Source organism: Hippopotamus amphibius, chromosome 10, assembly GCF_030028045.1.
Source record: "Hippopotamus amphibius kiboko isolate mHipAmp2 chromosome 10, mHipAmp2.hap2, whole genome shotgun sequence".
NCBI classification, from domain to species: Eukaryota; Metazoa; Chordata; class Mammalia; order Artiodactyla; family Hippopotamidae; genus Hippopotamus; species Hippopotamus amphibius.
Window position 1 is genome coordinate 457456 of NC_080195.1, and position 11013 is coordinate 468468.

Genomic DNA, 11013 nt, shown 5'->3' on the forward strand with positions numbered 1-11013 from the left:
AAAGTGGGCTTTACCAATATGCACGTCCATCAACAGTGTGGACAGTTCCCGTGGCTCTGTATTTCAGCCAACTCTTGGTATATCCTGTGCTTTTCGTTTCAGTCGTCCTGGGGGTTTGCAATGGTGTCCTACAAATAACGTAACGTGTGTTATCTGATGGCTAACGAAGTTAAGCACCTTTAGGGATATATTTGGTTGTTTTGGCTCGTTTTCAAGGTGCTTAGACAAATGTTCTGCCCATTTTTCTAACGAGTTATTGTCCTTGTGTTTTTAAAAGTTTATATAGTAATATTTATATATTCTGGATATCCATCTTTGATTTCAATTACTTTTTTGACTTTGAATTCACTTTCTTAATGGTATATTTTGATTAAAAGATGTTCTCAATTTTAATATAATCATTTTTTCCTGTATGCTAGCATTATTTTTTATGTTATTTAATAATTCTCTTCTTATTCTAAGGTCATAAGATGCTCTCCTAGGTTTTCTTCTTGATTTTTTTTTTACTTTTCTCATTTATATTTGTTCTCAATCTGAAATTGATTTTGTGTATGATGTGTCAATTTACTTTGAAAAGTAATGCTTTCAAATTAGAAGCATTATTTTAAGTAGCAGAGCAACTAGATGGTAATTGTGCCTGCATGTTCTGCTCCGTGGCTCCGTGGCACTGTGGCACTGTGACACATCATACGTGTGATTCATGCAACGTTTCCCCAGTTTTTCAGGTCAGGAAATTGACAACGAAGGGGATTAAGCGAGTTGAGGTGCATCTCAGCGTGGGGTCTGGCATTTGCCTTTACTTCTGAGAGGCTGATAAAGCAACCTCTTACTGTGTCCTGATGTGGCAGAAGACAGGGCGTGCCTGGGTCAGTCACAGAACATCAAACTCCGTGACCCTCTGCATTCCCTGGTGGATGCTGCGTGTGCAGTGGGTCTGAGTGTCAACCGAGGAGCAGAGCTCGGGGGGTCCCAAGCCGTAGGAAGCTGTTCCTGGTCCTGAAGGAAGCAAGTTGCTCTGCTGCAGTCGCTGCGCTTAGAACCAAGGGAAGAGTGTGGGTGCCTTGCATTCCTGGGTCACTCAGTACCTGTGGGGATCACACGTCTCCTGATCCTGCAGCTCTGATTTCTGCTGCAGCAGGCTGGATAACGGATATTTTCTCGTGTGTTTATCCTTCAGCTTTTGTTAAGGACAAGAAAAAATGTGTTTGTAAAAATGCCAGTGACACAATGAACAATGCAGGCTGTATCCTGGCAAGTCTGGCCTTTAGGGGAAGGACAAAGGTCACAGGGTCAGATGGAAGTCTCACACGGTTATTGTGTCCAGCACTTCCCCGCTTTTGCTAAAAAAGAAAGAAATGTGTAGCTGTTATAACTTTCTGATACACATAACTAAACACTGATGTAATGCCCACTCCTGATATAAAGGTGGACTATAAAAGGTGTGTTATTTTATAGTAAAGTGATACACGCTTTAACAAGTGTGTGCTGAGGCGTGCGTGTAGTCAGTGACTGAATGGAACAGGGGAAGCTCACGCATACTTAGCATGAGTGTGTGTCTATAGTCAAGTAAGAGTTGACACATTTCATGTATAGTTGACATTAAAGAGAAGAGCTACATAGGTCTATCTCTCTTTTTAAATTAAAAATATTTTTAGGTGTATCTCTTTATGTTTAAAGGGTCATTATAAATGCAGTTGTTTTGGCAAATATAATACAATCTTAACATTTTGTCCTCCATGAAATGATTTTCCAAAATAGTAAAAAAAAGAAAAAAAGGCAAAAAACTCTTTGTGAAGCTTCAACAAAACCCCACAAAGTACAGCCCTCCTTAAGTGTCTGTGAGCCTGAGCAGAACATATTAAGCACTTTTTCTTTTTAAATGACAGAGCTAAGTGCTTGCTCAGATGATTCTGCGCTAGACTGGCTGACTCACGGGAGTGTCTGGAGAACCCGCTCAAAGTCATGCGCCAGGTGGGACCACTTTGTTGTGCAGGGGTGTCCCGGGCATTACAGGAAGTCTGGCATCTCTATCCTGCTCTTTAAACGCCGGTCATAACCCCGGTCATTGTAAACACCAAAAATGGCCTCTCAGATCTGCCAGACGCCCTGAGGACAGTCTCCCATCGAGAACCCGGTCTAGGGGTGCGGACCCTGCCTGTGTCAAATGCCCACCTCACGGGGATGGTCCTGTACCGGCAGGTGGGCAGCAGTCAGCCATGGCATTCTCCAGAATCACTGAGATCAAACTGTGCGGTGCAGCACACCGGCTGTATTTATTTTACTTATGTTGTTCAGATTGCCTGGACTCAGCCATCTTTCAGAGTGGTTTTTCAGGAAGCTAGTTTAGAATTATGCTTTGAATAGAGGCAGGTGTTGCAGGGTCACCCATTCAGGTGCTAATAATATTTCCTGCTTGTGGTAAATGATGAAATAAATTGGAAGGGTGGAAACCTATTTTTTCCCCTCTAATTGGTGGCTGGCTATCATTTAGGGGCTGATGGAAGTTTTTGGGTTATTAGACATTTTTGTAGTGACAGTAGCATTCTTTTTCACTTAAAATGGTTTCATTAAATATTGTACAGATATAAAAATATTTCTAAAATATGTATAAAGTATGAAAAAAACCAGTATGATAAAAACTCAGTGTAAGAAAGAAATGGAGGCTTCATGATTTTACTCAAAGTTCTCTCTGGGCCCCTCTTTGATTCTTTGAGCCTCAAGGTAATCCCTTGCCTTGAAAAAAAATTTCAAAAATAGCTTTACTGAAAATATTTCTATTCCCTAAACAAAATATTGCTTAATTTTACATGTATTTGAACTTTATATTAATAGAACGATGGTGTATTTTTCCTCTCTGATTTACTCTTGTATCTTGTAGTTCAGTACTTGGAGATTCATCTACGTTTTGCGGGTAGGTGAGCTTTGTTAGAAATTTCAGTTGTCTGAATATATCACAGTTATGTCTCCATTTTCTGCTATGTGAGCCTTTGCATTGCTTCCAGTTTTGTCGTTACAGGGTTGCCATGAGTATTCTTGTTCCGGTCTCCCGGCACCTGTGTGTGAATCTCTGTGTGCCCTTGTCTTGTGGGAGACCTGTTCCATTGTCGTTAGATGATGCTAAACTGCTTTCCAAACTCCCTGTACCATTTTCCGCTCCCACGGGTCCTGAGTGAGGCCCTCGGTTTCTCTCAGTTCCTGACAGCGCTTATCATAGTGAGATTAAATTTTTTTGCCTGTCTTTTGGATGTGAAGAAATATCTCATTTAATTTGTATTTTTCTGATTATTAACGAGACTGGCTGTTTTTTATGTTTGTCGGCCATACATATTTCCCACTGTGATAGGGGCTTATTGCAAAACTGTGTTGATTTTTCTGCTTGATTATCTTTTTATTGCTGATGTTTAGAAATCCTTTATATTCTGGATACAAATCTTGTGTCATTTACACAGATTGCAAATTTATCTTCCAAATGTGTACGTGTCTTTCCATGCTCTTTATGGTTTCTTTTAGTGAACAGAAATCCTTAAGTTTAGTCAAGTCCACTCATTAATCTGTTTCTTTGCGGTTAGTGGCTACATCCCCGAGCCCTGTGGGGAAGCAGGAGGCACCCTGAGATGCGGACAGTTTGGTGAAGGGACTTGGGAAACTGTTGTTTTCGGGTTGCAAGGATGAGGTGCAGCCACGTGGGAGCTGTGGTTGTTAGTGTTTCTGAAGAACTGAACATTTCTTAGGAGCCCATGACCATCAGGGAGGGTGCTGGGGAGTGGACGCCTCGAACTTAGCATTTCCCTGCGTTTGCCCATCTCCAGCTGGACACGCCCAGCTGGCAGCAGAGGCGGATGGTGGCGGACGGCCCCGGAGCTCCGCTCGGGGAGCAGGTGGGCCACACGCAGCATACCCTCGCAGCCTCCTGCGCCGGCTTCTAGAAGCTGCATCATCTTCTACCACATCTGCAATCCACCCGGACTCTGTCTGGTCCTTAAGCGTCCCGTTCATTTTTCGTCCTTTAATGAAAAGAACAGGTATCGGGGGCACATTTGAGTGGTTTCTCATCACCATCAAGTGTTTGCTCTAGGTTTATCAGGTTTAAAAGGTTCTCTTCTGTTCCTGTTTTGCAAAGTGCTTTAAAAAAATCATGAATGGATATTTTCACAAGTGCTCTGTCTTCCTCTGTTGAGATTACAATACCGTGTTTCTTCTTTAATCTGCTAATGGGGTGGGTATTCATTATTTTCTAATCTCAGATTTACATTCGTGGGACATGGCTCACCTTGTACCAGTTTTTTTTTTTTTTACTTTTCCATATTTAGCTTGCTTTTGTTTTGTTTAGGATTTTCCATCCATGTTGCTGCATATTACTAGCAAGTTTGTTTTGTTTCTCCTATTTTTCTTGTTAGGATTTACTACGACATTTATGCTAGCCTCAGAAAACAAAGTTGCAGCTTGGTGCTTTTTATTTGCTTTGGAATAGTTTCTGTACAATTGGATTTATTTTCCGTTAAATATGTGGTAGGACTTGCCATTAAAACCGGGTGCACCTGGTGTTTTCTTTGTGGAAAGATTCAAAACCTCTGACTCAATAACTGTAATGATTAAGGGACTATTCAGATTCTCTGTTTCTTCTTGAGACAGCTTGGGAAAGTTTTATTTATCTAAACTTTTCCACATCATCTTTGTTGGAAAACGTTCGTTGTCCCTTAGGACCTGTTTGATCTTTGTGTCATGTTTAGTTATGTTCTCCTGTTCATCGATGCTGGTGTTTAGTGCCTTGAATTTTTAATTAAAATTAAAACAATTTTAATAACACCTAATTGAGGTACAATTTATACACTTTTTTTTTTCTGTATAATTTTGGCCACAATTTCTCAATGAACCATAGAGAAATGAGGCTTTTTATTGTTGTGGGATCATCTCTTGTGTGTGCTTTTTTTCTATTAGTTTCCATTAGTTTCTTCTTTCCTCTTTATTGTCGCCTCCTCTTTCTTTGTTATGTTCTGCGGTTCTTCTCTAGCCTTTTAGGTTGGATGCTTAGCTTGTTTGTGTATGTATGGCGCTGTTTCTACTCAGTATGAAGATGTAAGGGGTGAAGGCTTCCTCGCAGGTGTGATGTTAGCTGTGCTCCAGAGGTTATGGTGCGGAATTCCTCAGGCCCCAGGCACCTCCTGACTGCTTCCTGTCCCCGCACGTCCCCGTGCTCCGGGACGCCGTGTACACGGGGTCGCACGCGGTGTGGCCTGAGATGCTGGTTCCTTGCCCTCGGCGCAGCGCGCCTGAGGTCCGTCCCCGCTGCTGCGGCACCAGGAGCTCCGCTTGAAAACCTGCCGGGCCGTGTCCCGTGGCGTGACGGCCAGGTTCTTCATCGATTCCATCGTGGAAACACATTCGGGCTGTGTGCAGCTTCCGACGATCGCGAGGGAGCTGCTCCGAGGGTTCCTGTGCAGGGTTTTATGTGAAAATGGGTCCTCAGTTCTCGCGGGGTCGTTTCAGCACCAGGATGGGGGCTGGTTGAAGGGGAAGCTTATGTGAACCTCTGTGGAAACGGCCGAACCCTCTCCCCGCGGGCCGCCTCCCCTAGAGCAGGAAGGGCCCCGGGGCTCCGGTCCCCGCGGCTCCGGTCCCCGCGGCTCCGGTCCCCGCGGCTTGGGCGCTGCTAAGGCTGGGGGACTCTCCCAGCTTTCCTCGCGGCGGGCGGGGTGGTTGCATCTCCGTCGAGGCTTTTATGGGATTTCCCTGAGAACGAATGACATGGAGTCTCTTTGCACATGCTTACTTTCCATCTTCATTCTTTGGTCGTCTGTTCATATAGTCTGCCCACGTTAAAAAAATGGATTGTTTGTGTTTTGATTTTTTAGTTTTGACATTTCCTTATGTATTCAGGGTACACGTCTTTATTCATCTATGTGATTTAGAAATCTATGACCCCCGTTGTGAGTTTTCTTTTTCTTTTCTTAACAGTTTCTTTTTAACAACAGGCTATTTTAATTTTAATAATGTGTAGTTTATCACTTTTTTCTATCTTGAATTGTGCTTTTGGAGTTGTGTCTAAGAATTCTTTGCCTGCCCTAAAGCCACAAAGATTTTGTCCTATGATTTTTGCCAAAAATTTAATAGTTTTGTTTTATATTTAAGTCTCAACTATTTTTGACTAATTCTTGTATAAGATGCGAGGAATAGTTTGAGGTTTGTGTATTTATTTATTTATTTGTTTATTGCACGTGATTGGCTTGCCTTTTAAACTTTTTAAAGATATATTTTCAGCACATCTGTAAGTTTAAAAAAGATTTCGCAGTTATTTTGTTCTGAACGTCTGTTTCCAGTGTAGGTGTAATTAGTGTCCAGCCTGCCACGCTCTGGGTAAAATAAACTTCATTAATTCTTCACAGATTCTCATGTTTTGCTGGAAATTTTGTTTGAGAGAGGACTGTTTACTCAATTTTTATTTTGTTTACTACTTAGTTTTATGAATTTATCAAGTAATTTTAGTTTTAGGATTAAATGGTTGAACTTTCCTTATATATTCTGCATGTTATATACATGATTAATTAATGCATTATGGGTTCAACAAGGAAGAGGATTGTAAACATTTAGATACCAATTTTAAGTGTTTCGCCATTCATAAACATTTAACGTAATTCACTGTGCTCACACAGCACATTCTCTTAATCACAGACAAAAATACCTCAGTGATTATAAAACTGCTAAAGAACCCTTATAGTGTGAGATGTCGTAAATGTTTTATCTCCAATTTAACATTTTAAGAAAATTCTCCTACTTCCTCTAAGTATTCTAGTTTTGTAACTTGTTATAATTTTGAAATTTGTGCCCTAGAACTTTCACAACATTTGGGTTTTAGTTTCACTAATCTTTTGCAGACCCCGGAGGAAAGATGTGTCCCCCACAAGCCCCTTTGCAGGTGTTGGGTTGTTGGTTTTTCGTCAAGTGGGGGACGGCTTCCCTAGATCAGGGCAGTTCAGACACAAACGGTTGTCATTCAGCAGAGTCCCTTTTATATCAATAGAATTAAGTTATTTGTCATGTAATTAGACACTTATGTCCTTATTTTTATGTGGTTTTAGATTTTTGAAGATTTTGTTTTATTTCCAGGAATCTGGTAATTTTTTAAAAGGTTGCTGACCCTGCAATTCTTATGGCATATTGACCCGGTCTGTCATTATTACTAAAGATGTACACGTTCCTTTAAAATCTTTCATTATAAGTAGGAGGGCTGTTTACATGAGGGCTGGATCTGCGTGGTTCCCTCTTCTCTTAGGAGATTTAGCTAATTTATCACTTGGGAATCAACCTTCTTCTTTTTGACAGCTGGTACCCAGTAAATTGTTGGGTCCTTTCTCCCTGGTTGACTGTATGTGATTAATCCTTTCTGTTCTTGTCTAGTCCCTGCTTTTTCAGAATCTGTTTGTCTCACTCAAACTTTTATTCACTTTCCTGCTTTCAAAGATAGAGTAAGGAACATAATTATACTTTACAAATAGACCCGTGCTAACCAGAAGAAGCAAGTTACTATCACATACCTGTTTATATCTGTGTATTAGAATCAATAACAAGTAGATATTTAGTTAATCTTTTTCTTGATACTTCAATTGTATTCTTCTTAAAACACTTTATATTCATTCTTCTATGTGCATTTCATTATGAACTCAGGCTTTTGCACCAACTTGAGTTGCCTGCTTCCCTTGCTGCTAGTTTTATTACTAGTAGTACTAATAACTACTGCTTATTCTGGTCTCCTGACGGTCACAGCCTCCCCACTTCCTGTCGGGTCTCTGTCATTTTAGCACCGGACATCGTTGAGGTTATTCTTGCTTTTTGGTAAAAATAAGATGTTTCATGTGTGTCCATTTTTTCGTGTCTCATAACACGGAACCTCTGTCTTCCAGTGAGTCCCAGGAGAGATAAGATCTGAGAGCCAGAGGGAGGTGGAGGCAGGTCCTGGCCCCTCCACTGCTGGGATGCGCTCAGGTCAGAGAGAGCAGAAAGCAGGTGGGCACCCCGTCCAGCTCTGCTAACTCTTCCCATTTCCCACATGCGATCTGCCTGTGCCCGCTTCTCCTCCTGCACGTTGTCCACATAAGCCCTCCTGGATTTTCCAGAGCGATGTGAGCCATCTCTGGAAAGAGCCCAGGAAAATTCCCAGGGATCACATGTGATTTTGCAGGAAACTGAGGCAATAGCCTGTGTCTGTCCCTTTCTAAAGTGGCTGGCCTTCGTGTCAGCAAACTCTCGGTCCTCCAATTTTGGTGGAGTTCATGGAAGAGGTGGTGAACAATTTGGGTGAACAGTTTTTTGAAATTTTATCTGATGCTTGTAGAAGTAAAAAGTCACCATTGCCATCTTGAAAGAATCACTCTACCTGTGAGGAAATTTTATTTTCAAAGTTATGGTATTTTTTAGAAAAAAGAAACCCAAAATTTGCTTTTCAGCATTTTTACTGTCTCACAGGATGCTTAAGATAAATATTTAATAAAAATATTTTAGAATAGGGCAGCTAATGTTTTAACAATTTGACATAGTATATATACGTGTGTATATTTATGGATGTGTGTATATATGAAATACGTCTGTTGTATAACCAGGTAAATGTTGGCATGTTTTACTATATCTAAGTAACAAAATTAGACTCCAGAAGAAACCAGTATGTGCATTATTGGGCTTTATATATTTCATAATTATTTTACAGTATCATGAAATTTTAAATATTATGAACGTATCTGGCTCCTGCCAGTGCTGTAATATGGTGTGATTCAATGATAAACAAAACCTGTTTCAGTGATACTAAAATGTTAGTGGAAATGATTTTGTTCACTTTAAAGAGTTCAGAGATAACACCGTGAAATGTGGTGATAGTTTTTCTCATGCAGTATCATCTTTTACTGTTTTCATCTTTGAAATAACCAAGATTCATACCATGAGGACATTTTTCATAGGGAGACCATTTACAGAGCTGTGTCAGGAAATACGGGCGGTAAGAGCCAGTGATGCAGACTTCGCTTTCTAGATTCCAGAAGGGCTTTGCTCTGTCCAAACAGCATTTTAATGCGTTGATTTCTTTGTGTCTCTGTGTAGCAAGTATTTGCATGTGAGGGAAGCTGAATGGAAAAGCTTTTCAAACCTCTCTGCTGTTGTGCTTCAGCTCAGAGGGTTTTTATTTTCCTCCCGCACAGGTCTGTAACGTCCCCACATGGTTCTCAGCAGACATTCAGGGACTTTTCTTACTATTTTTTACCAACCCCATCCTTGCTTTAGTTTAAAAACATAACATCAGTAGGGTAGGAATTGTCCCAAAACGGAGGCTTTGTGCTGCAGGCAGGTGTCAGTGACCTCGTTTAAAAACAATCATAGTGATCCCTGTTTAAAAATATTTAGTCTGGCCCCTAAAACAGTACAGTGATAAGCATTTCTTATTGACAAATATGTTCCCTTGACGGTAATTATGCTTTTTGACAATCTCAGAGAAGTGAGTCACCAGACTGGGTATTTTTAGAACTTTCCTTACAGATTTCCTAACTTATTTCTTAGAAAAGTATATCCATGTCTACTCCCATATCCACTATGGAAATGCGTATCTATCCACATTCTAGGCAAATGGGTATTGTTTTTATTTTTGCCAGGGTCATGTTATTTTAAATTGCATTTTCTGAATTATTAAAGAGAACCAACAAGAACAACAAAAAAACAATCGTGGCAACCAAGGCAAGGTACTTAATTTCAAAGCAGGAGAGAGGCAGCTACGGACAGTATTTCAGTGACCTTTTTCTACCCCCTCAAGTGATGAGTTGCGTTGGATTCATTTATTTTTCTATTTTGCAGCAGCCTGAGATACTTGGTGCCACCCTGGTGGAGAGAGAAGCTGCTAGTATTGGTCCGCGTGGCAGTCACTCACAGAGATGGCATTACCAGCCTCCCCACCGCACCCCGCTAAACACCCCATATCTGAAGATTTAACTACTGCCCTGCATAACCTTTGTCTATTTACTTTTGCCTTCTTGCTCTAGAAGTATTTGGAAACTTTTTTTTTTACAATTTTTTATTGAAATATAGTTGATTTACAGTGCTGTGTTGTGTTAGTTTCAGGTGTACAGAGAGTGATTCAGGTACACACACACACACACACACACACACATATATATGCATATTCTTTTTCAGATTCTTTTCTAGCATAAGCTATTGGTTATTACAAGCTGTTGCGTATTCTTCCCTGTGCCAGATGGCAGGTCCTTGTCGTTTACCTACTTTATATATAGTAGTGTGTATATTTTAGTCTCAAACTCCTACTTTATCCCTCTCCCCTCCTTTCCCCTTTCATAACCATAAGTGTGTTTTCTATGTCTGTGAGTCTGTTTCTGTTTTGTACATTAGTTCATTTGTATCATATTTTAGATTCCACATATAAATGATATCATGTGATACGTGTCTTTGTCTGACTTACTTCACTTAGTGTGATAATCTCTAGGTCCATCCATGTTGCTGCAAATGGCATTATTTCATTCTTTTTTATGGCTGAGTAATATTCCATTGTATATATGTACCACATCTTCTATATCCATTGATCTGTTGATGGGCATTTAGGTTGCTTCCATGTCCTGGCTATGGTAAATAGTGGTGCAGTGAACATTGAGGTGCATGTATCTTTTCACATTATGGTTTTCTCCAGATATATGCCCAGGAGTGGGACTGCTGGATCATATGGTAGTTCTGTTTTTAGTTTTTAAAGGCACCTCCATATGGTTCTTCACAGTGGCTGTACCAATTTACATTCCCACCAGCAGTGTAGGAGGGCTCTCTTTTCTCCACACCCTCTCCAGCATTTGTTATTTGTAGACTTTTGATGATGGCCATTCTGACGGGTGTGAGGTGGTACCTCATTTTAGTTTTGATTTGCATGTCTATAATAATTAGCAATATTGAACATCTTCTCATGTGCCTCTTGCCCATCTGTATGTCTTCTGTGGAGAAATGTCTATTTAGATCTTCTGCCCATTTTTTGATTGGGTT